The 23,908-nt window shown below is 43.4% G+C and overlaps 1 protein-coding gene across 5 annotated transcripts in view; it reads right to left on the bottom strand.

Annotated features, from left to right (window-relative positions):
- Prickle2 (prickle planar cell polarity protein 2) overlaps positions 1-23,908 on the bottom strand; it is a 328,810-nt gene that overhangs the window by 89,582 nt on the left and 215,320 nt on the right. The window contains exon 1 of one of the 5 annotated variants that reach the window (XM_085840280.1): positions 16,807-17,460. The exons of 3 other annotated variants lie outside the window; for them this stretch is intronic. The gene's annotated coding sequence lies outside the window, so the exon portion shown is untranslated. Of the gene's footprint in view, positions 1-16,806; positions 17,461-23,908 lie in introns of those variants that run through there. One more of the 5 variants, XM_021164853.3, reaches the window with a different exon arrangement.

Below are 23,908 nucleotides of genomic sequence, written 5' to 3'. Positions count from 1 at the left end.
TGTCTACTATACCTTAGAGCCTATGTCATCTAACTCCATGACCAATCTTTCCCATAATTCTGTTCTCAGTCAAGGCCCACACTTCCTGTCCTCCTCTTCATCCCTCCTTCATCCCGTCTACTCATTAATCAATCCATATATATCCACCAACTTACCTCCTCACCATTGATCTAACAATACAGAGTAATAATTGACCTGTGCTGTGCTAGGCATTGTTTTAAGTTTCTGGGTATTAGATAAAAGTCTGCCTTTATTATAAGGCGGAGATTCGCTATGCCCTTGTGGAGCATCAAGGTAAGAGAAGATAGATAACAGTGAAGTGAACGAGGAGAAACTTTCCTTTGTTAGATTGTGATAAATGTTATAGCAGAGAGGGGCTGGGGTAGGTGGGGAAAACCCTCTCCACTGAAGGGACATCTGAGCTGCCCTTAAAAGCCCACTGACTGCCAACATCTAAAAGATGACAACTGGGGTGGAGTTTTCCCAGCACAGAAAAAGCAGGCGCCTGAAGGCACTGAGGTGGAGGGTGGCTCCTGAAGTTGTTCACAGGAGCCTCCCTCTTCCCTCAGCAGCATTGTGGCAGTGGCCAAACTGGTTGGACAACAGCCTGTCCTAAAGCCCAGGCTCAAATGTAAGATTTGGGAGGCGTGCCACTTCAGTGGGCATCTGGAAGTCCTTTCTTCTAATGCACTTCTCCCTGGAATTCCTGGATTTCTGTCCTGATACCCAGACGTCAGCATATCCGGTTCTATGCAGCCTTTCTGGCTCCTTCGGCTCCCCCCTCCAGTCACAATACTTTGTTTATCTCTTGTTTGGCAAACGTTCAGACTGAATGAAGGACATGAACCCTGACACTTGCCATGTCTGGAAGAAAGATTTCTATCTCTGTGAGAAAGGAAAAAAAGATTTCCTAATGAATACAGAGCTGAAGGGTGGAGACCGTGACAAGGCCAGCTGGGTACTTGGCTGAATGCATGCTGAGTGCCAGAATCCTGCTGCCTGGTTCTGTTCCACTTCCCTTCCTTGCCTGGCTGGTGACTCCTGCCATCTGTACAGAGGTGCCCCTCTCTCCCAGCATAGCCGATGGCAGCACTGAGAAGTTCCCAGTGACAGGTGGCCCCTCTTAATATGCCAATTCATAACAGAGTCCTGCTGTAGACTACTCTGTAATTCGGGAGGCATGGAAGCATGCCACCACCTCTGAAAAACGGCCCATCCCGGTGACTTTGCTTAGAACTCACTCTTAAAGAGATTTCTTACTGCATCTAGATACAATGTCTCCGTGATGGATGAGCCATAGTTTAGAACGAGATCTTCAAAAGATCATTAAAATCCTTTGAAGATAAATAAAAAAAATAAGAAGAAATGTGGGAAAGGGCCCCATGATACAGTGGAGGGTGGGACAATGAACAAGGTAGATTGGTGCACCAGACAACCAAGGTCCTCTGTATTAAACTTTGGGAAGAGGATCTAATTTTAAGTCTTCCTTAGATAAGGCTGCTTGAAGGAGAGACAGGGCTGCTATCTCCCAATTCCTAGCAGTCTTTGGCAGAAGACCACATCTGGGCCCTTAGCACAGGAAAAGATAAGCAGCCAGGGGCAGAACAATGCATCTCCTGTAGCAGTGGGAACCATAGGCTAGAATCCACTGGAGTGGGAAGGCCAATGAATTCAGGCAGTGATAGAATGTTTGTGGCAAGGCAGCTCCACTGTGTGAAAGGTCACCCACAGAGCATCTCCTTTCTTTGTCCTGTGGGTCACAGTCAAGCTGCAAGGTGCTGTTGCAAAGGAATCTCTGTTGGGATACAAAAGGATCACACAGGGCCAGCCCAAAACTTTCAGGAAGGCAGTACATAAGTTATTTAAGAGATCATTCTTATTCTTAAAAGATACAGACTGTATAACTAGTCTAGGATGGTTCAGTGGAATTAAGATATGTGAGATAGGAGGGGGAGGGGAGGAGCAAGGGAAGAGGAAAAGGAGAGGGGGTTAGAGAAGGAGGGAGGAAGCAGGGCCTGTGGATAGGGCTAAGAGAGAGACAAGGGAAGGAGGGGCTGAGGAAGAAACTGAGAAGGGAGAAGGAAGGAGGGGGGAGAGAAAAGACAGGGAGAGGGAGAACAAGGGAGGAGAAAGCACGTCTAAAGAATATATCACAGATGTGACAAAATGTTAACAGGAAAATCTAGAACTGCATAAGCAAGCTAACCTATCCCATCCCTGTGACTTCCATATGTGGGATTTTAAAAGAAGAAATGTCCCCATAGACTCAGGTATATTTGACCACTCTGGTCCCCACTAGGTGGTCCTGCTTGGGGACTGTTATAAAACCTAAGGAGGTAGAGTCTTGCTGCGGCACCCAATGGAGGAGCTAGAGAAAGTACCCAAGGAGTAGAAGGGGTCTGCAACCCTATAGGTAGAACAACAATATGATCTAACCAGTACCCCCCGCCCCAGCTCGTGTCTCTAGCTGCATATGTATCAGAAGATGGCCTAGTCGGCCATCATTGGGAAGAGAGGCCCCTTGGTCTTGCAAACTTTATATGCCCCAGACAGGGGAATGCCAAGGCCAAGAAGTGGGAGTGGGTGGGTATAGGAACAGGGTTGGGGGAGGGTATAGGGGACTTTTGGGATAGCATTTGAAATGTAAATGAAGAAACTATCTAATATAAAATTAAAAAAAAATTAAGGCACTGGGGTTGGGCTTTGGATCACTGCATCCCTAATACAAGGCTGTCCTGCTTCCAGTTTGCTCTCTCTTTTTTGTGTCTGTAGTTGAAGATGTCATATCTCAGCTCCCTGCTCTGGCTGCCTGCTGTCACACCTCCACCACTGGTATGGATTGTCCTTCTCGAGACATGAGTCAGAATAAACAGTCCCTTCTCTAAGCTGCTTTGGTCATGGTGATTTATCACAGCAACAGAAAAGTGTCTGATAGACCATAAAACACTGCAATTTTTAAAAATGGAAAAATCTGAAACCAAGTGGAGAGTTCTATATCTTTGTCCATTAAGGGGTTCTCAATTAATGAGATGTCACAGAGGACTCCCTTGAGGAAGCAGCATAGAAAGTTTTAGGCAAAAGGAAAAGGAAAGAACATTCCTAACAGTTGGATAAAGGTAGAGGTGGGAGAGAACATGGTGCCACTAAGATACGGAGATGACAAGATGGCAGGTGGTGAGTGACACATACAATCTGTTAGGAGTTTTGGCTTTGTTAAAAAAGCATCCACAAGCCATTGTGGAATATGCCTACCAAGCTCACAGATAGCTAATTCAGCACCATTATGAGTAGACAGAGTGATCTCTCAGAGGACAAGAGCTTGGCCACGGATGGTGTCTCCATGGCAACACTGCTACTTGCATCACTGCATCCCTATGCAAGGCTGTGGGTATCCAGAGATGCTCTGATTTTGTTAGCTGTCAGACTTGCTGCTCTGCTAAGAATAAACTAGGACAGACAGTATAGGTTAGTCCTCTGGACAAATGCCTCCACTTCTCTTTATATATGTGCTAACTGGAATTTTATAGTATATACGTTTTGCTTCACTGGATATTGGAAATACTTTGGTGTGGGCAATGCAAGATATTGATCATGATCCTTGTTAAGGGATTATACATCTTTACCATAAATTTTTATTGTTTCCAGGGCCATTCAAATGATGTTCTTCATGTCTTAACACATAATAAAGAAGAAAAATTAGATATTACTAATCTCTTGGGCTCGTCAAGTGCTCTAGAGCTCTAGATCAAATGCAATCAATTTAAGTAATATGTAATTTCTCATACTCTCTTCTAGGCTAGTCAAAAGATCAAAGCTGTCATAGCTGAGTACAGTAAGGCCCAGAGATGCCCAACGTTGTATTTATTGGCCTTTAGGGTTAGATGTGTCTGAAGTGCCACATTACTTTTTTTTTCCCCCTGAGTCAAAGGAAGGGGAGTCAGTTTGGTTTCATGTCTGGGGACTTTATCTTGACTTTGCTTTTTAAGGAAACATTTGGTGAGTATGTGTTAAAAGAGTCTGCTAAGACCTCTCCTGTAGTCATTGCTTAATCCTCAAACCACACTATGAGATGGGAATTATTATCTTCACTTTATATATGGGACAACCAAGACTGAAAGAGTTTCTGGAACTTATCCAAGCCTTCACCCAAGACCTCAAGGGCTCTGTACGGCCCCTGCAGACAGACTACGTCGATCCCTTAATCCATGTAAAACAAGCAGTGTTTTTCTCTCTGCTCACACAGAGGCCCCCAAATCACTGGCAAGTCATAGGAAATTCTTAAGTGGCTGCTTATTAATAACATTTTCAGTTTATATTAGGCCGCCTTTCATCCAAGGGAACTTGGCCAGCTCCATGCACAGAGAACCGCAGAAAGTCAAACCATCTCTGGTGGGAATGGGGGCCAGCTGGCAGCCATATCCTTCAGGGGCTTGGCTTGTAGGGATTCTGGCACTGGTCACACCCTTCAGAACTTGACAGGGGCCCTTTAATATCTATACTGAAGAGCTCAAGGCAAAAACTTCCCAGAAATCCACGTTTCTTGGTGATGGAGGCCAAGGGCTCAAGATGACCCCAGTGGGTTTGCGAAACAAAAGTATCAAGAAATTGTGAGTTTATAAAAAATCCCAATGCTGGATGGAAAGCCCATCATTCATTCCGAGTTAGACACAACAGGGAAAGATGGTTTGTTTTCCCCAAGAGAGGCCTTAAACACAAACAAAACAACTCTCAGGGTTTCCCACAGGAGAGGGATAGGAGAAAAGGGAGATAAGAGGCTAACTTCCCTGCACCAAGCTGGGTTTTGTGGTTTTGTTCTTGGCCAGAACTCATTTCCTCTTTCTGCAGGAGAGAAAGGAAAGAGTGAAGTCCGTAGGATGAAAATAACATTTCCTGGTTTCGTGCTTTATTGGAAAGAAGCCTTCAGTGGATTGGATTCACATGGTCTGCAGCAGGAAAGTTTTGAAAATGTGTTACATTCAGAGGTGATGAGGCGCTCAGAGAAAAGATGGATGCTCCTGACTCCTCCTCCTTCAAGGCTGGGAGGAGGCTGGGAGGATGTGGTGATGCCCATACTCCGGAGCACAGCAGATGAGATGAACAGCTTGCTGGGGGTAAGGGATGGATCTCAGTACTTATCCTACCCTCCCCCACCTCAGGCCTGGGCTGCCCCAGCAGCTTGCTCTACTCTCTCCCGCTCCACCCCTTCTAAAAATCTCCTTTCCACCACCGTTCATACAACAACAGTGCTAGTGATAACTCAACTCTCTAGCTTGCATGATCTCAGCAGTAATAAAACAAAGGACAAGTTCCCTAACTGCTGTCATCAATCCTCATGGTCTCTGTCTCCATCCTCTCTGTCCAATTGTACTGCGCTCCACTCACAGTCTTGGTTAATGCTAAAGCCAGGTTAATGCTGCAGCCAGATTGGCCTGTATTTGTCGTTTGAACTTGCTGAGGCCAGCTCACCCTTGGACCTTTGCAGCTGCTATTCTGCCTAGAAAATCTTGTCAGCTGGTCTGCTCAACATCACTTGTGATGTCACTCAAATAGACAGACTTTCCTATATTTAAAAAAAAGAGTGTGCTCACCTCCTCATTCCCTAGTCTATTATTTTAATTTTTCCTCCGCAGTTGTCACTATTTGAAATTGTTATCTTTGTGGATATGTCTCTCAGATTCTTCTTGTGGAATGTAAATTCCCTAAGGTCAAGGATCACGTTAACTAGAACAATCAGCACCCAGCAAGTCCTTCATGGAACAACTTGAATCTCTAATTCGTGCCCAAATCTGGTTTGGTAGTTCTCAGTGAACCATATGCTCTTCATAGCTATGCAAACAAGATATTATTGGCATGTAAATGGTCTGTCTGGCCAGCCTTGGTGGGAGAAGATGGGCTTAATCCTCAAGAGACTTGAGGCCCCAGGAAAGAGAGAGGCCTGGTGGTGGTGGTGGCTCTCCAAGGCAAGTGGGAGAAGAAATGGGATGAGGAACTGTGGGAGGGGAAAGTAAGGGGGTGGGCAATGACTGGAATGTAAATAAGTAATTTAAATAAAATTGTTATATAGTTATATTTTTCAATAACTTAAAATGTGTCCTGTTAGGAGGCCACAGTTGTAGTGCAAGTCAAGCATGTGCCGAATAGTAGTGTATCACAAAGATCCTATCAAAGAAAGCTAGCTACCTCTGGCTTCTGCTAACGAAGTACACAAAAGAATAATGACAGCGACGACGGTCATTACTGTTGGGACAGTATGATGTCAGCATCCTTTGATCACGCTATATGTGCTATTGAATATTCAATATATAAAAGTTCAGAGACTAAAGTGTTCAGAGAGCGGATAAACTAAAAACCTCTGGCCTGCCCACTATAAATGTTTAAAAGCATTGTGAAGTTGTGAAGGAGCCAACAAAAGTATCTGAGAGAAGGAGAAAGCAAGGGCTGCCATGGCTATAGCATTGAGACCACAGCTCTTAACAGACCCATCTATAACATGGAAGGAAATCATGGATCTCCTTCTGGTCCAACAGGGTGGAGCATTAGATTCCACGGAGTCATGGGCACAGGAGGCACGTTCTTGACAGGCTGAACACTACATGGCGTTTAGTCTTCCATTAATCAAGGAGACTTCCCTGAACTAGACTTCAACCATGTATCCCTCAGTTGAGTAGCTCCTAAGTGGGAGTGACTGATGCCTTTAGGAATAGGAAGAAAGCTGAACACATACACATTCTAAATGTGTTTTTCTAAATGAACACATACACATTCATAGAAAATTTTGTACTTAACTTCAAAAAGGTCATCAAGTCCTCTCAGTATTATGGTGTACCTAAGAAAGCTTGGTTTCTTGAAGTGCGTAAGTGTGAAAAATCCCTTCTCTGAAAGAACATGAAGTTGGGCAAGTAAAGAGGTGGGGATCTGGGAGGAGTTGGGGGATGGAGAAAGAAGACGATAAAAATATCCTGTATAAAACTCTCAAAGAACATACTTATTTTTTAAATGTATTTCTTTTGAAATACCATATATATATCTTACATTCCCAATAATATTTCATATTCATTCCTGAATATCCCGATGGAAGAATATATTTTCAGCACTTTAATGGGTATACTGAAGTCATCTTTTAATTATTATTTTATATGCTTATGAATCAATTTTTAAAAATGGAATTCAGTAATAAAAGATATCTTTCCTTTCAAACTTGGCAATACTCTTCACAATATAGAACAGAGACAAGCACATATTTATTATTTGATACATACTGTTGGCCTCAGGACTTCCCAAACCTATGATATCACATAAGCAACAGCATGACCTGCGACCTGCAGACCCGTTGCCAAGACAACAGGCACCATATTCCCAGCACCCACTTGGCTCACCTCCCACCTTTATCTGTGTTATGTCACTTTCCATATAAATAAGGAGAACACCCCTCCCTCGCTCTCTCTCCCTCTCTTCTCTTTCTGCCACCACTTTCTCTCTCTCTCCCCAATAAAACCTCTTTCACGTGGAACTGCCTTGACCTACTGTGCTGTTGAGATGCTACCCGCCATTCTAACACATCACATATCAGTTTCCATTGTAGTCTTCATGAATTTTTAAATAGAAAAACACAGGCATACATTTTACAAACATTTTTTTGCACCTTAATTTTTTTTTTAAATTGTGGTAAAACATTTTAAAGACTTAGCTTCACAGGCATTTATCAGGGTGAAGTCCAGTAGTGTTGCATGTGTTCTCATTGTTGTCGAGTCAATCAGTAGTCCTTGCTTTGTTTTACAAAGCAAAACTTTAAATTCATTAAATTAGAAAAAAAGAAATAAAATACCTTCTCTACTAATTTAGACTTCCCACAAGGCCTCCAACCTTGTCTTGCACCCTGAAGATCCTGAAAAGCTACGGCTCACTCTCTGTAATGCTCTTCCAAAAACTTGAATTAACACATGATACGACAGTGACCAGCCAGGAACACTGCATGACCGCACTTCCTCAGTGAAGGATGTAAAACAGTTCTAAAGTGCTGTAAGGGCACTGTGGGGATAGCCTAGGCAACCATCTGACAGAGGAAAAGGAAGACAGCGTCGGTGCTTCCTGATTGGCTCTGCCCAGTAACCAGCTTTCCACCCCCTCACCTCCCAGAAGGCATTAGTTCCAACAATTGAAGAACCTGATGTTCAGACAGGAAAAGCACCTGAGTTGTTTGGGTGGTATTTTCTTTTATTGTGTATATATTTAGTGTGTCTATGTTCATGTGGGTGTCTACAGGTATTCTTATGAGTGTGCCCATCTGTGAAAGTGGAAAAACATGCTTCTGTTATGAGTGAGTGAAAGACACAGGTCAATACTTGACATCTTTTTCTATTATTTTCCACTTCAGTCTTTTTTTTTTTTTTTTTTTTTTTGATACAGGATCTCTTCGGGAAATCTGGAACTCATCTATCTATTTGGGGATAGAGTTATGTGCCTTGATTCCTGGTTGTCACATGGATGCTCAGGCTCCAAGCTCAGGTCCTCATGTTTATGTGGCAGGAACTATACTGACTGAGCCATCTCCCCACCATCTCCCTGGATCCAGCTGAGCAGTGAGTGCTTTCATACTGCTTCCCAGTGAGACAGGCATTTCACCTGGACCCAGCCTGAATAAGACACAGAGAGACAGAGCATCACTCCAACATGTGATCAGTATCTTGCACCTTCTGAGATAATGGAATGGAGGAAGCATGGAACTCTTTCACTGCTTTTATTACTCAGTGAGGTATAAGCCAAGTACTGAAGCAGCTAAATCAAATAAAGAATAAAACCCAGAGTCTTCTGAACTGAGTAGTTTTCCTTCCTGTGGAGTCCAGGGTATCTATGACAAAGGCAATTTAGTAGCAGCCCCAGGGAGCTTTACAGAACTGCAGAACCTGCATTCTTGCAATGCCTCAGGCACATGCAGGTAAATATGGAAGCCTGGTCCCCAGCATAGTATAGTCTCTAACATAGGAGTTCTAACATCCTTGTCATGAACATCCAGTAGTGAAAATGACAGCACTTCACTGACAAGATCAGATTTACTTAGAAAGCTCACATTCACGCAGGCCAGGGCTGGGAATGAATTTACTGATCAGCTGACTCAGGATCCCTTGTTTCAAGAGAAAAGAATGAAAGGAAACCCAGCCCTTGACATTAGACAAAAGGTCTTGAGCAACAGCCCTGGCCCCTCTCTCTCCAGAAGCCAAGGGGCATGCACATAGGCAAAGCATAGCTTGGCAGAATTTTCTCTGTTCCCCATCATCCGGTTACAAGTCCTCCTTGGCCTTCCTACTCTCCCACCCATTCTCCCACTCACATTCTATAAGCCAATTAAAAACAGTAGGTGTCAAATCAACTACTATAGTCTCCTTTGTGCCAATCTTTTGAATGCTTCCAATCCAATAGTTATAAAACAAGATTATTTTGAATTGAGGGGTCCATAGAGAACATTTATGTTTTCTTTTTTTTTATTAGATATTTTCTTTATTTACATTTCAAATGCTATACCAAAAGTTCCCTGTACCTTCCCCCCACCACACCCTGCTCCCCTACCTACCCACTCCTTCTTCTTGGCCCTGGCGTTCCCCTGTACTGGAGCATATAAAGTTTGCAAGACCAAAGGGCCTCTCTTACCAGTGATGGCCGACTAGGCCATCTTCTGCTACCTATGCAGCTAGAGACACGAGCTCTGGGGGTACTGGTTAGTTCATATTGTTGTTCCACCTATAGGGTTGCAGATCCCTTCAGCTCCTTGGGTACTTTCTCTAGCTCCTCTACTGGGGCCCCCGTGTTCCATCCAATAGATGACTGTGTGCACCCACTTCTGTATTTGCCAGGCACTGGCATAACCTCACAAGAGACAGCTATATCAGGGTCCTTTCAAAAAATCTTGCTGGCATATGCAATAGTGTCTGGTTTGGGTGGCTGATTATGAGATGGATCCCCAGGTGGGGTAGTCTCTGGATGGTCCATCCTTTCGTCTTAGCTCCAAACTTTGTCTCTGTAACTCCTTCCATAGGTATTTTGTTCCCTATTCTAAGGAGGAATGAAGTATTCACATGTTGGTCTTCCTTCTTCTTGATTTTCTTGTGTTTTGCAGATTGTATCTTGGATATTCTAAGTTTCTGGGCTAATATCCACTTATCAGTGAGTGCATATCAAGTGACTTCTTTTGTGACTGGGTTACCTCACTCAGGATGATATCCTCCAAATACTTTGCCCAAGAATTTCACAAATTCATTGTTTTTAATAGCTGAGTAGTACTCCATTGTGTAAATGTACCACATTTTCTGTATCTATTCCTCAGAGAACATTTAAAAGGAAAGAAATAGCTACCAGTCATGGAACCACATAGGTAGAAGGAGGCCTTTTAAAAAGGTGAACACAGCTCAGTGTTGGGACTATGGTTATGTTGGATTGGAGCCTCGTCTTTATTCTTCACTACTTATGAAACCTAGAGAAAGTTCCTTAGCCTCTGGGAATCTTACTTGTCCAGTTGTTTAGCATACCTTTCCCTCACTTTCTCTGGCTTCCCCTCAATTTTAGGATAACAAGTCTCAAGACTGCTCTGTTCTGAGCACAAAATATATTCAATGGAGAGGATTCGGTTCTTCCAGTGAAGGAGGAAGAACCAGAATGCTGACTACTCCTATGAGCCATCTCAGATAACCAAGTCAACATATATGTTCATCACATAATTAATAAATTAACTAGATACATGAGAGCTGTATGAATCAGGTAAATTATGTGACTCATAATTCATGTTGAGTAGCAAGTAGTAGGTCCTCATGTCATGATAGCTATTACTGTTTATATAACCCAAAGACTAGAATACAGACAAGCAAAAGCATTTATATCTATGTACATTATATTCTGAAACTGAAAATATATGTTTCTCAGTTGAGTAGTGGAACTTTCATGAATCGATATCACCAAGGACTCATAACTGATAAAGAGGCCCAGAAAAGAGTTGGGAAAATGGCATGCTGCCTAGGTGAAATGAAATGCTAAGTATCTTTGTCTTAGCTACTCTTAATCCTGAATTGGACTGGGCAATATTTATAAAGTTTGATTTTAAGGAGGAAAATTGAGGAGGAGTTGAGGCCAATGAAGTTCCCAGTGCAAGAGGAGAGGCAAGGAAAGCCAGGCATCTGTCATATGTGACAGGCTGGGTGATGGCCTGCTAAAGGTCCAGCAGAGAGTTCAGCTCTCACCACATCCTAAAACAGAAAGGGCTCCACTAGTGCCTGCACTGCTTACATACCAGTGTGGAAAGAAGGGAAGGAATAGAAATCTCTGGTACACCCTTAATATATGTGCCACTGCTCCGCCAGCGGGCACATCTTGCAGATGGCTTGCTATTTGTAACTTGTAGGGTTTATAGCCACACTCCAGAGCAGGCCCCTTTCTTAGGAGTAGTTGGCCAATACAAATCAGACTTCATAGCTTGCTTGCTTTTTCTTTCTTTTCTTTGATGGAGAGAGAGAGAGAGAGAGAGAATATTAAATGGCTAGGGAACTACAGGAGGATCTAGGAGGAGCTGGAGGAAAGGAAAGATTATGATGAAAATATATTGCATGAAATTCTCAAAAAAGAAGTTAAACATAAAAAAGTAAAAGAGAAAAACAATAACTGTCTAATATGCCTTCGTGCTATAGATTCCCACTATGACTCGAAGCAAGTGTGACTCTAATGACATGTTCCCAAATAGGTCACCCCTCTCTTTGCTCATGTCCACTGCCAAACAACAGCATCTTATGTTCTATACTTCCTTACAGAGTTACTTTTCATCTTCCGATTTGGCCTTCATATTTGTTTTTCTCGTCCAAATAATTTTTATTTTTGCAATATTTTTAAATTAAAATATAAATATATCATTACCTTCCCCCAATCCCTCCCCGGCTCCCTCTCAAATTCATGGTCTCTTTTTCTTAATTATTATAGGTATGTGTGTATGTGTGTGTGCATGCATAAATATATAAATACAATCTGATAAGCCATTTGGTGTTACCTGTATGTATATGTGTGTGTGTGTATATATATATATATATATATATATATATATATATATATATATATATAATTTCAGGGTAGCTCACTTGGCATTGGGTAACCAATTAGGGGGCACCACCCTGAGAACACCAAATTTCCCTCTCATCAGCTGCCTATATTCTTTGCCTTGGGGTGGGGCCAGGTCGATTCCTCCCTTGCACTTTAGCATGTCCTTTGGTGCTATTTGTGTTATCCAGGCAGCCATGTTGTTGAGGCACCATGAGTGTCAGCTCTCCTATTTGAAAGGAAGTGTTGAGCCAACTTGATTCTCACAGACTTCAGGACCAAACTTGTGCTGGAAGCTCATCCTGTCTTCTACCACACAAAGATAGGCTCAGAGCATTCTTGCCAACAAGGTCCTTCAAAAGGCGGATGGTGCTGTAGTGCAAAATATGTGCTGGGCCAGTGAAAGGAGTCAATATCTCAGAAGGCTTCCCTCTGGTTTCGGTGCACAGATGAGAAGAGAATCTTCTTTCCTATCCCTCCCCCACTTTTTCTTCCCACCCTTTCCCTTTGCAGTTGCCTTTGGTTTTATATCCCTTTGGCATTGGTGCTAGTGATGAAAGTAGGGCCTCATGAGTTCTGGACAAGAATGCTACCCCTGAGCCATATCCCTGCTCTGGTAGTCTGGCTCCTTCTTTCCTCTGAAATAACAAAACAAGCAAATGCTTGGTTTCCAGACCCTAATTAATCAAGCACTTAAATAATACACCAAGAGAACAGAAGACTCAGCCTCCAAACCCAAGTGACCAAGATTCTAATAAAGATGGTTTACTTTGCTTGATTCAACATGTAAGTGTGTACACACTCACACTCACTCTCACACATACACACAAGCATGCACACACACATGTAAGTGGGAGATTAGGGTGTTAAAACCAAAATGTTGTGAGTTTTTCTTTCTGTTGTTGTTGTTGCTTTTGTTTTATAAAACAGGGTTTCTCTGTCCTAGAACTCCATTTGTAGACCACACTGGTCTTGAACTCACAGATATCTGTCTGCCTCTACCTCCCCAGTGTTGGGATTAACAGTGTGTGCTATCACTGACTTAAAAGTTGTATTTGAGCCGGGCGTGGTGGTGCATGCCTTTAATCCCAGCACTCGGGAGGCAGAGGCAGGTGAATTTCTGAGTTCGAGGCCAGCCTGGTCTACAAAGTGAGTTCCAGGACAGCCAGGGCTACACAGAGATACCCTGTCTCAAAAAACCAAAAAAAAAAAAAAAAAAAAGTTGTATTTGAAAGTTGGGGCAAGAACAAAGTATCAAGAGCTTGATCAATCAAAATCAAAATCAAGCAAACAAAAAACAGATTTTTGCCATAGTTCTTATATAAGCCATTTCTTGGGCTACAGTTCATAGGCCCATCAGTTTATTGAGTAACAACATCACAGAGAGACTCAGGGAAGAAAGGTATCAGTGGCCACCACACACAAAAGAAAGCCATCGTCTAAATGCCATTCAGAATCCTATCTGAGACAGAGCATTCGACTCTGTGTACCTGATGACAGCAGTAAACAGAAAGTACAGGCTTAGAGGATGTCAGAATGAAGAGTCTGGCCTCAGGACAGACAAGTGAGTGGGTAGGCAAGAGCCTCTCTCACTCCTGTGGCACTTGGGTTTAGAAACCAGAGGTTGTCACTCTCTGTGTCACCCCTGCTAAGCTGTTTTCCCTCTTAGCAGTTCAGTATTTTAGATGAACAAGTCTTAAATCTACTGCCCCCTACTGTTCACTGTTTGAGATTGAATGAGAACTAATAAAGTCATGGTCACCAGGAGGAGATCAAGGCCAATATCCAGGACAGGGCGGAGGCTACAGTCATAGCATCTCAACATTTGGAGGGATTTATTTCCAGGGTTCCTATGACAAAATTTCACAGAGGTGTCAAGCAATTCTCCCAAGATCACATATGCTTTCAGAAGGCAATGGAGGCAGGCTACTACCAAAGCATTATACATTATACTAATATTACGTTCCAGGACAAGTATACTTTTTTCCATGCTTATACTAAAGATCACATCAACCAGGAGGTACAAACTCTCATTTCTGAGTTTCTGGAAAACGGATTTTATAGCAGACATCTCTCTGGATCTGTTGATTCCTACCCTACTCCACCACCATGTTTTTGTGATGACAGGGACCAACCAAATACCTGCTAGGCAAGTGCTCTGTCACTGACCAAATCACTAGCTCTAATTTTTTTTTAAGTATCAATTTTTTATTAGATTTTTTTAAATTTACATTTCAAACGTTATCCCCTTTCCTAGTTTCCCCTCCCCCCTCCCCCTGCTCCCCAACCCACCCACTACCATTCCTGGTCCTGGCATTTCCCTATACTGGGCACTAGCTCTAATTTAATAATTGTCTTATAAAAGCTGACATTGGGGTTATATTTCTGGAAGGAAGAAAAGGAAGAAGAAAGGGAAGGAGAAAAGAAAGAAAGGCCCTGAGAGGGCAGGGAGAAACAACAGGCCAACTATGTGTGGCTGCATCAAATCACTGGGAAAGAAGTATCAGGGCAATGGATGAATGGGGACACACACACACAGAGACACACACACACGGGGGGGGGGAAGCGGGGGGAGGGAGGAGAGGCCTAAACAGGCAAGCAGACCCATTATTTTCTGTTTTCCCATAGCTCAGAGGCAGAAACCACCCAGATGGTGGCACCAGTTCCACCCTGGAACTTCTGAGGAGTCATTCTGCAGGTGAAACACAGATCAGAGGCCCAGCCTGGGCAGAGAAGAGACCAAGCATCAGTGCAGGAAAGGAAGAAGGGAGAAGACCTGCCTTTCACTGGCACAGCTGGAGAAGAACAGAGACCCTAAAGGGCCTTGGTTCTAATGCAGACCCCATAGGTCCCTCAGAGTGACCCATCCAGCTTCCCAGACAGGGGACCTTTTGGAGGGGGCCTAGTCAAACTAGCACTGGCTGATTTTCCTTAAACTATCTTCTAGGTGCATACAGCACAGTAGTCCTAGTTGATATACTTCATTATATCAGCTCCATCAGGAGGAATGGAAGAGTTTGGCTTCAGCAGTGACTAGGACCACATCTTTTCTGCAGCCTTACCTCACACCAGTAAACACCTGACCTTTTCAGTGGTTTGATTTGTTTTCGGCAACAGTAGTTATGATGCTCATGCCAGTGAAGGAACAATACCAACAGCTAGCATTTGCTGGGCACTTACAGTGGCTGACACAGATCTGGGGGCTTTTTATATGTCACCTCACTAAAGCCTACCCACAGATCTCATGCCTCTTCTCCCTATTTCACAGAAATGGGTACTCCAAGAGATACCCAAGTCTCTCCAGCTCTCAGGGTCCAAGCCCTGCATAAGCATCTTCTCATATTCTTTTACCTCTGAGTTCTTTTCCCTCCCCTTCCACTTCTATAGAGCATTGTCTTTCCTGTATTGTTAACTCTCCCCACTACACCCCAACCCACACACATTGCATGGGGGAAATCTTTACAAAAATAACTGTACTGTTCAAAAATGCTCTCTTTTGCTGATTGCTCTGTAACATGTTAAAGAACACAATGTCTGTTGGAGCCAGTGTGTTTAAATTCCCACATTAGAAAAGTCCCAAGGGGAACGAGCATTTGGTGAAAGGAAAAAAACCTCTACAAGTACCCCACGAGGCACTAAAACCCCAATTTTCAGAACGTGGTGATTTTTATTGAAGTTGTAACTTACTCTTGAGCTCCACCTTGCTCATCTGTGGAAATCATCAGCTGTCTCCTAAGGGGCAGGATAAGAGCAGCCAATGTGGCCTCTAGCAAGAAAACAAGGCTGTTTCCTATATGAAAGCCTTACTGAGATAGGTTAAAACTGTCTTCAGGAAGACATAGAAAGCAAAGCAAAGAACACTGCAGGCCTCCGATATGTGGTACCCACATCTCTATATTCAAGGCATACTAAAGCCCTCCCTTACCCATGATTCCACACATGGTCACAGTGGAAGTAGACCTCTATCATTGGGGGGAACAATCTTTAAGTCTCGGTAATTCTCCACCCACTCTGGAGGATGTTGACATACCTGGCACATATGTTTCTAGTCCTATACATCTGGCACATGTATTTCTAGATCACAGCACAGTACCAGACCACACAGCAAACAACAGGGAGATTAAAAATCAGAACTTCATCTCCAAACCTCCATGGTGGATCAACAGTGCTATGATTGGTCCTGGGGAAATCAAAAGCCAGTGAGAGGCACTAACTGTGAAGACAGGCCCGTAAGGAACAAACACAGTCATGTGCCACAGCAGGTTATGCAGTCAGATTCGGGAGCTCTGTCACTGTTTTTGAAGCCAAAAGCACTAGCTAAAATTAAACCTCAATCATTTGAGAGCCTTTTTTTTTTTTTTTCTTTTTAAATCTGGAAGATTTAGTGAAGTGTGCGTCCCTCAGCATCTCTGGTGTTTCAGATATGTGCTGAAATGGGCGCATCGGTACATGAATGAATGCTACCAGTATTTGCTTTTTAACACCCCCTCCCACTGTTGTTGCTATTAAGAAAGGGTCACTGTTAGAGAAATACTGTTTCTTAAGCACTAAGACTTGAGGATGCCTATTGTATATCTGTGCCATATCACTTTGCAGTTGAACTTTCTAATAAGCAAAGGAAAGATAGAAGTGCCAGACCACCAAAGCCACCTCTTGGCCTTAGAGATAATAGCTTCCTCAGTCCAGAGACTACTAAACACATTCCTGCTTGCTTTGGGAATTAACAAAATTTCTTACCCACCTCCTAGAGGATGAGCCGCGAAGCTTTAGAGGAAGCCGCCACCGAGTCTTGATCTGGTCAGTTGCCCCAGTTCACTTTCCCCCTGGAGCTGGTATCAGAAAATGCAAGCAGGACTCCAGGCAGCCCAAACATCTCCTTTACTGAGTCTCTGCAAATCTGAGCCCTTCCGGAGGCAGGCAGCAGGCTCAAACCCAAACCCGTCTGCTTTTGCATTCCCTCCGAGAGAACGCCCTCCCTGGAAGTGGCCCCAGCTGGAGAGCCACACAAGCCGGAGAGTGCGACTTGTGCCCTTGTTCTAGGCCTGCCTGGGTCCTAGAATTGTCTTCTCAAGAACCCGTCTCCTCTAAACTCGCCGACTTCACGATTATCTGAAGGAAGTCACAGACCCCAATCTCTGCGTCATCAGCTGATCCTGAGCCAGACCTGAGAGACCAGTCAGCTGCTCACAAAGCCTGGGCCACTGAACCAGGAAATGTGCAGCTCATCCAAAAAATAATAATAACTGTCACGGAGCGCCTGGCAGAGCTGGAGAAGTCGCTGTTCGCAGTTCCAATGCTTGCATCCTCCGCATGCTAATGAGGCTGTGATGTCAGCAAGTCAGTCACAGCATCTGGACTTCCCAGTCTGGCCGCCCAGGGTTGAGATTTATTTACATGTAAATTAGCCTCGCCTACCAAATCAATAATCCCTAAACCAAAGTGTGTGTGTTTGTGTGTGTGTGTATATGTGTGTGTGTGTTTGTGTGTGTTGGGGGGGGGGTACCTTTGCTAATGCAAAGGCTCAGCTCAGTAGCTTCCAAAAAAAATCACATCTCAGAGAGGCTTGAAAGACACAAGGCTGTTCGCCCCCACCTTTTTTTTTTTTTTTTTTTTTTTTAAGCAACATACCAGAGATCTTAGCTGGGCACAGTTATAGTTTGGGTGCCTGGTTCAGATCAGAAACTGTACCAGCCCTACAGCCAGAACTAGATCAATCTCTCTCCTCCTCCCTCCCTTCTCCCCTCTCTTTCCTCCCTCTCTGTCTGTCTCTCTCCCCCTCACTCCCCTTCTCCTCCCTCTTTCTCTCCTCACTCTCCTTCTCTTCTCCTCTTTCTCCCTCTCTCCTTCCCTCTCACCCTTCCCACTCTTTCCTCTCTCTCTTGCTGTGCTCTCTCTATCTCTTCAAATGCTGCACTCCCCCCCCCAACCCCCTTTCAATGTTCATTTCATGGTGTCAGCTGTTAGCTGCTCCGGATCAAGTCGCCTTTGGGATGATCTGAACCCCAGAATAAAATGCATTCAGTTTTCCCTACTAGCTTGGGTTGTATGACTCCTTAACTCTAATTTCAAGTGAGCACAGGAGACAACATTGTCACAAACCTGGCAGGAGAGTCTGAGGACCCTGGGGCACTTAGACAGCATTGTCCCCTTGGCTTCTATTTCACAGGTCAGAAAACAGGCAGAGTGCAGACAGGCTTTTCCCCATGTCCCCCTGGGATTTCAGCAAGGGTGAACCAGGACTTCCACTGCTGGGCCTTAGAGGGAACATTTTTAAATACCTTGAGCTCTCTATCCTCCTGCACCACAAGAAGAAGCTGTTCAATTAATCAGAAGCAAAGAAGGAAAAACAAAACAAAACAAAACCAAAAAAAAAAAAAAAAAAGCCAGAGTTGAAACACTTAAGGTTTAGATTCTGCTTTTAGTTCCTGGTAGCTAAGTGATCTTAGACAAATAATTTTACTTGTGAGGTCTTCAGATCTAATGTGCGTACCATTCTCTCATCAGATAAACATTTATGTGTCTGTGTGTGCTTATGTGTGATTGTGAGGGGGTGAGTGCACATATGTATGCATGTGGAGATCAGAGAAGAACCTTTGGAACTGCTCCTCAGCTGTTTGTTTGTCTGCTTGTTTGTTTTTTGCCTGACACCAAGTCGACTAGCCTGGCTTGTTAGGGAGTCTTATGGTCCATCTGTCCCTGCTGTCCCAGTACAAGGATTGCAAGCTGGAGCCTCCAGGCCTGACTTTTTTCTGTTAGTCTGGATCTGGGGTTTAGGTCCTCACTCCTGAAGGCAAGCACTTCATCATCTGAGCCATCTCCTAAGCCCCACAGGTAAAGGGTTAATAGACATACACTTTATGCCACACAGGCTATAGGTGGTTGGGCATCTCCATAGCCTCTGTACTCACTGAGTTTATGTACCAACGTGCAATAATGCAAGTACAAACACAGACTAGTCAACTATGGCGACGGCGGACAAAATGCCATTCAGTCTAATAAATAATGAGATTTGCTGGGCTTTTCAAAGAACAAAGAAAAAATTACCTAGATGTGTAATCTACCAGGGTTGTCATGTTTTTCTGAATATTTTTCTCCATTGTCATCTCGTATTGCTTTAAAGTAATTTTCTTTTCATGTTCCCTGTTAGTCCTCAGGCCAAGTAAACAGTAGGTACAAAACAGTAGTCTGGACCCTGAGCCTCAGACAATGAAAAACTATGGCCAAGTGCTGTGTGTGTGTGTTTGTGTCTGTGTGTGTTTGTGTCTGTGTGTGTACATGTGAGAGGGAGGGGGCTGTCAGCTGCAGAGGCTGAGGGAGGCCCAGTCCATCATGCACAGAGGTCCCCCGAGGACAAAGCAGCCAGTGCAGCTCCTCGCCCCCAGCCCACCTCTGCCAGAGAGCCCACTGGGACAAGACCTGCCCTTTCAGCTGGAGCTCCTGAAGCTTCAAATGAATCTCTTTGTTGGATGTGGAGAAGGTAAATTATGTCTTTTGTTATACATAATTGTATTAATAATGCTTAATCATTTCTTCCAGAAGGCTTTTTTTTTTTTTCTGGTTCACAGAAGACCTTTATCATTAACAACATAGGACGTGGACAAACTTTTTACCCAGAGAAATGGCATATGAGACACATTCTGTTATAGGTCCCCACTGCACAGAACTCAAAGCATGTGGAGAGTCCTATGGCCATGCCCACCCTCATTATTCTTCAAGAGGTCACTTAATAAAATAATTTGGAGCCACCAATGGCCCAGTAGAAGTGGTGCCATCTAACTTCCGGGTGGCCAGGGACAAGTCTTTTCAACTTGCTTATGGCCCAGTTTGGTCAGATGAAGATGAGCTCGCCACACTCTGACCTTCTCAGCATTATTACACGAGGATCGTGAGATGTGATTGGCAAGTGACTGACAATGAGGAAGAAAACTGGAGTGAAAAAAGTGACTTGAGACTCATCTTCAGCTGGAACAGATCTGACACAAGGCTAAAGGCTACAGATTTCAGAAGAACTGATATTGTAGCATGGAATTTGTAATATGGTATAGAGCTGGTAGCATAGTGTGGAACAGCAGAATGGATGATCTGGGGTTTATTTTTCTGATTTGGAGCCTGAGGCTCTCTTGCTGCTAGTGATAAAACTCTGGGTGGGCCTTGCACATGCTAGGTAAGTCATGCATCACTGAATAATACTGATGGTCCCTAAGCCTGGGGTTAGGGACTATAAAATAGGATGCTAACAGTACCTATCTTCATAGAGCTGTTGGGGGAGTATCCATTTAGCTGGTTGATTTCAAGGGTTGAAAGGAAGACTTTAAAAGACAGTCCCACTCCTAAGGGTATACCCTCAAATTTCCACCTAATGTGGATAAGCTTCTGACATGCCCAGTTCTATATACTCTAACACAAACAGCTTTGACTCCTAAAAATCTAGGTAAGAAAGCATAAAACAAAACAAACAAATAAACAAACCCAAAGCAAAACAACAACAAAAATCTGCAAAACTGATCAATACCAAGAGGGAAACATTTCTGTTTCTGAAACTGTATATTGGGACAAACCAATCACACACAGTGAGGTGGGGCCTAATAAACCAGAGCTGAAATGTAAGTTTAAATGCATCTGAAATGCATGACCTGCCAAGCATCCTAACTATCCAAATGTGGCCCACTCCAAGTGGCCGTGTTTCTTCTTATGACCAAGAGGCTGCCCCAGAACTGAAGCTCACAGCCACAGCCAACATCACAAGAAAGTACCAAACACCCATCACTGTCTTTGGAAAAGATTGACATTCAAAATTCAAAGTCAAGGCTGTTTGGTTATTAGGAAGTTGAACAAACATCAACTCTCTCCTATGCCAGTGTCTACCTGTATATTTCTGAAATGTGTGCTTCATCTACCCATTCTCTGGTGGTGCTGAGAACCAAGCATTGCACAAGCCCCTTCTACTTGTCAATCGCTCGGGATTCTATGGTCACTAGGACAGAAATGGGTCCAGCCTTCAAGAGCTTTGTAATGAAAAGTGAAGACAATGAAATCAGCCATTAGAGTAGGATATGACCTGTGCTATGAGAAGACCTACGTGGCCCTTAGGAGATCTAGTTACTGTCCAAGGGACGTTCCAAGGCTCAGTGTTTGGAGGAAGCAGGATATCTATGAATCAGGAATGCACAGACTGTTAATGTAATGGTCTTCCTTATGAGATTGTTCTTCATTCGGGAGACAATTCTGTTGAGGAGTTTTTGAAAACAAAATTTTTTTTTATGTATTCAACAAGATCATGAAAAAAACTACTTGGGAAAGTTCGGAGGCCTGGTATACTGATGAGCTCGTCCTGTGTGGATTGTGCTCATAAACACAGAGGACAACTCTACACTGATGAGTAGATTCATGGGCAGGTTAGAGAAGAGCAGGCAATATGTATACAAGGCATGCAAACCCATCAAGGATCCATTACAGGCCGGTAAAATGGATGCAGATGCTGACATTTAGAGCTCTGTGTTTAGCCTGGGAGATGGAAAACTGCCGAAGTGACAGTGCCTTACAGGAAAGGGGACGGGAGAGTGAGACTATGTACAACCAGATAAAAAGGACCAGGGAAACTAACTTGAGCTATGCTTTGGGTCAAAGCAATTCTTGCTTTTTTGGAGACAATTTTCTATTTCTTAACATATCCCAAACATGATATGATATTTAGAAGCTATAAATAGAAGAAAAATCATGGTGAAATTGCCAAGGTCAAATTTTAGTAGCTAGGAAGGGTATCTAGGCGGGAGGGAAAGCAGTAGCAGGACAGACTGGCATTAATAACAAATAGAGAATTAAAAACCTTGGCAGCATGGGTGTGGAATACAGGACAGCACCAGGATAACAATGGCAGGTAATAAAGAGACCGCTCCATGACCAGGAAAGCAGATCACTGGACTCCAGTGGGCACTGGTTAGAACCACACTAGAAAATTACAAGGGAAGGCTATGTAAGTCTTTCTGGTTAGCTGGTTAGCACAGAGAAAGGAAGGTTAGTGGCAACAAGAACCATGGCAGCCTAAAAGGTCTGATAAGGAAGGGTGCAATGAGTAAGTTTTCATCTCCATCCCCATATGTATTGAATACCTAAGGGATGAATGGAATGAAGAATGAACTTCAAATGAACCTATGTAAGGCTTTTGAGCACTGAGATAAGAGCTGGCGTGGATCACTTAAATGATGGTACTTCCACTTTTTTGGAGAAATTAAAAAAGATAAAGACTATCATAGCTGGTTAAGGTCAGGACCTTCCATGAAATCCTAGTTACTACTAAAGACATTACAAAGGCTTTAAACCACTCGCTAATAAGAATCATTTAACTTTTTTTTTTACAAGTATGTACTGAGTATGTGTGTGTGTGTGTGTGTGCACATAGGCACTCATGTGAATATGTAATTTAAAATAGTCTGTTCTGGAGGTTTTCTGATAATCAGACATCATTGGGAGTGGGGAGCGTAACAAGTAACTGTCATATTAATAGGGACAGACCAGATGATAGCAGAATAGACAATGTCAGATTTCTGCAGTTTAACACAGGAAGCATTGATTTCTTAGCCAGGCAAGGCTGATGGCGGGGAAGAACGGGGGTGGGGATAAGGGTAGGGCAAGGAACATAGGCTTTGTAGATTGCTCCCCTCCAAGCTGTGACTCAAAGATTTATCCCAGTTTCCTGTTGTGTCTCTGATTTCAACCTGTAATTTCCAAGTTCCAACAACACAAGAAATGAGACATGAATAGGTTTCCATGTGATTCATCTTGAAGATGAATAATATCACTTTGATTGATCAAACCAGTTCTATGACGTCATCCAACTGCAAGGAGTCTGAGAAGCGTATGTACCAGAAGAAGAGGAAACACAGACAATAAAAACATCTGTAAGGCATATCACAGATCAACTTTAACTTTTGCTGTATAAAGACATTTAAAAAGCACAATCTATTAAACTAGGATGTTATAAAACAATGGGATGTTTAGCATGTGAAAACAGCCTGTATTTATTGGGTAGTTCCAAATCAATACTTGGGATCAAAGCAGCACGTGCTACAGGCCAACAGGGAGACAATGAAAATATATATTCTGACTTTTTATTATCACGCAAGCAGCAGTCTCCACACCAAGTTACCTTTCAGGAAATGCATGCTTGAAGTGTGTAGCATTTCTGCTGTGGAGGCAGAGGCAGAGGGCACCCACAGTGACACAGCTAGCTTCTCAAAAGGAACTGTTCAGGAGAGATTGTCCTCAATGGCTTCTGACCACTTTTCCAACTGAGATTCATAATGCTTTATGCAAGAGCCTAAAAACATGATCTAGATGTCATCTAGCTCTTTTGCCTCCAAGGTACAAGTCTGTGGTGATGACAGCCTATCCTAGCCGCAGCTTCTCCACTTACAATACAGAGACGGCTATCATCCAAGCTTAAGCCAAAAGGAGGTGGTACACACCTTTGATCCCAGCACTTGGGAGGCAGAGGCAGGAGGATCTCTGAGTTTGAGACCAGCCTGGTCTACAAAGAGAGTTCTAGGACAGCCAGGGCTACACAAGAGAAACACTGTCTCGAAAAGCCTCCTTCCCCCCACCCCCCAAAAAAAACGGAAAGAAAAAACTTATATAAATGCTTTGTAGATTAGTTTATGTGTCAAACTATAGCTTTCACTTGGTTTTCAAAGAAAGGCACAAATGGATTGTTGCTACAACACATGACACTGTTCATGATAGACACAAGGATAAACGCCCACCTTCTCAGGCCTTTACTTTGTCCATGTATGAAAAACCCCTATTCTGAATACTCCACAGATCACTGACATTTCTAGATCTT

This window comes from Mus caroli, unplaced genomic scaffold (assembly GCF_978045245.1).
Source record: "Mus caroli unplaced genomic scaffold, Mus_caroli_1 scaffold_7, whole genome shotgun sequence".
Classification (NCBI taxonomy): Eukaryota; Metazoa; Chordata; class Mammalia; order Rodentia; family Muridae; genus Mus; species Mus caroli.
This window is presented reverse-complemented; position numbering and strand designations above follow the sequence as displayed.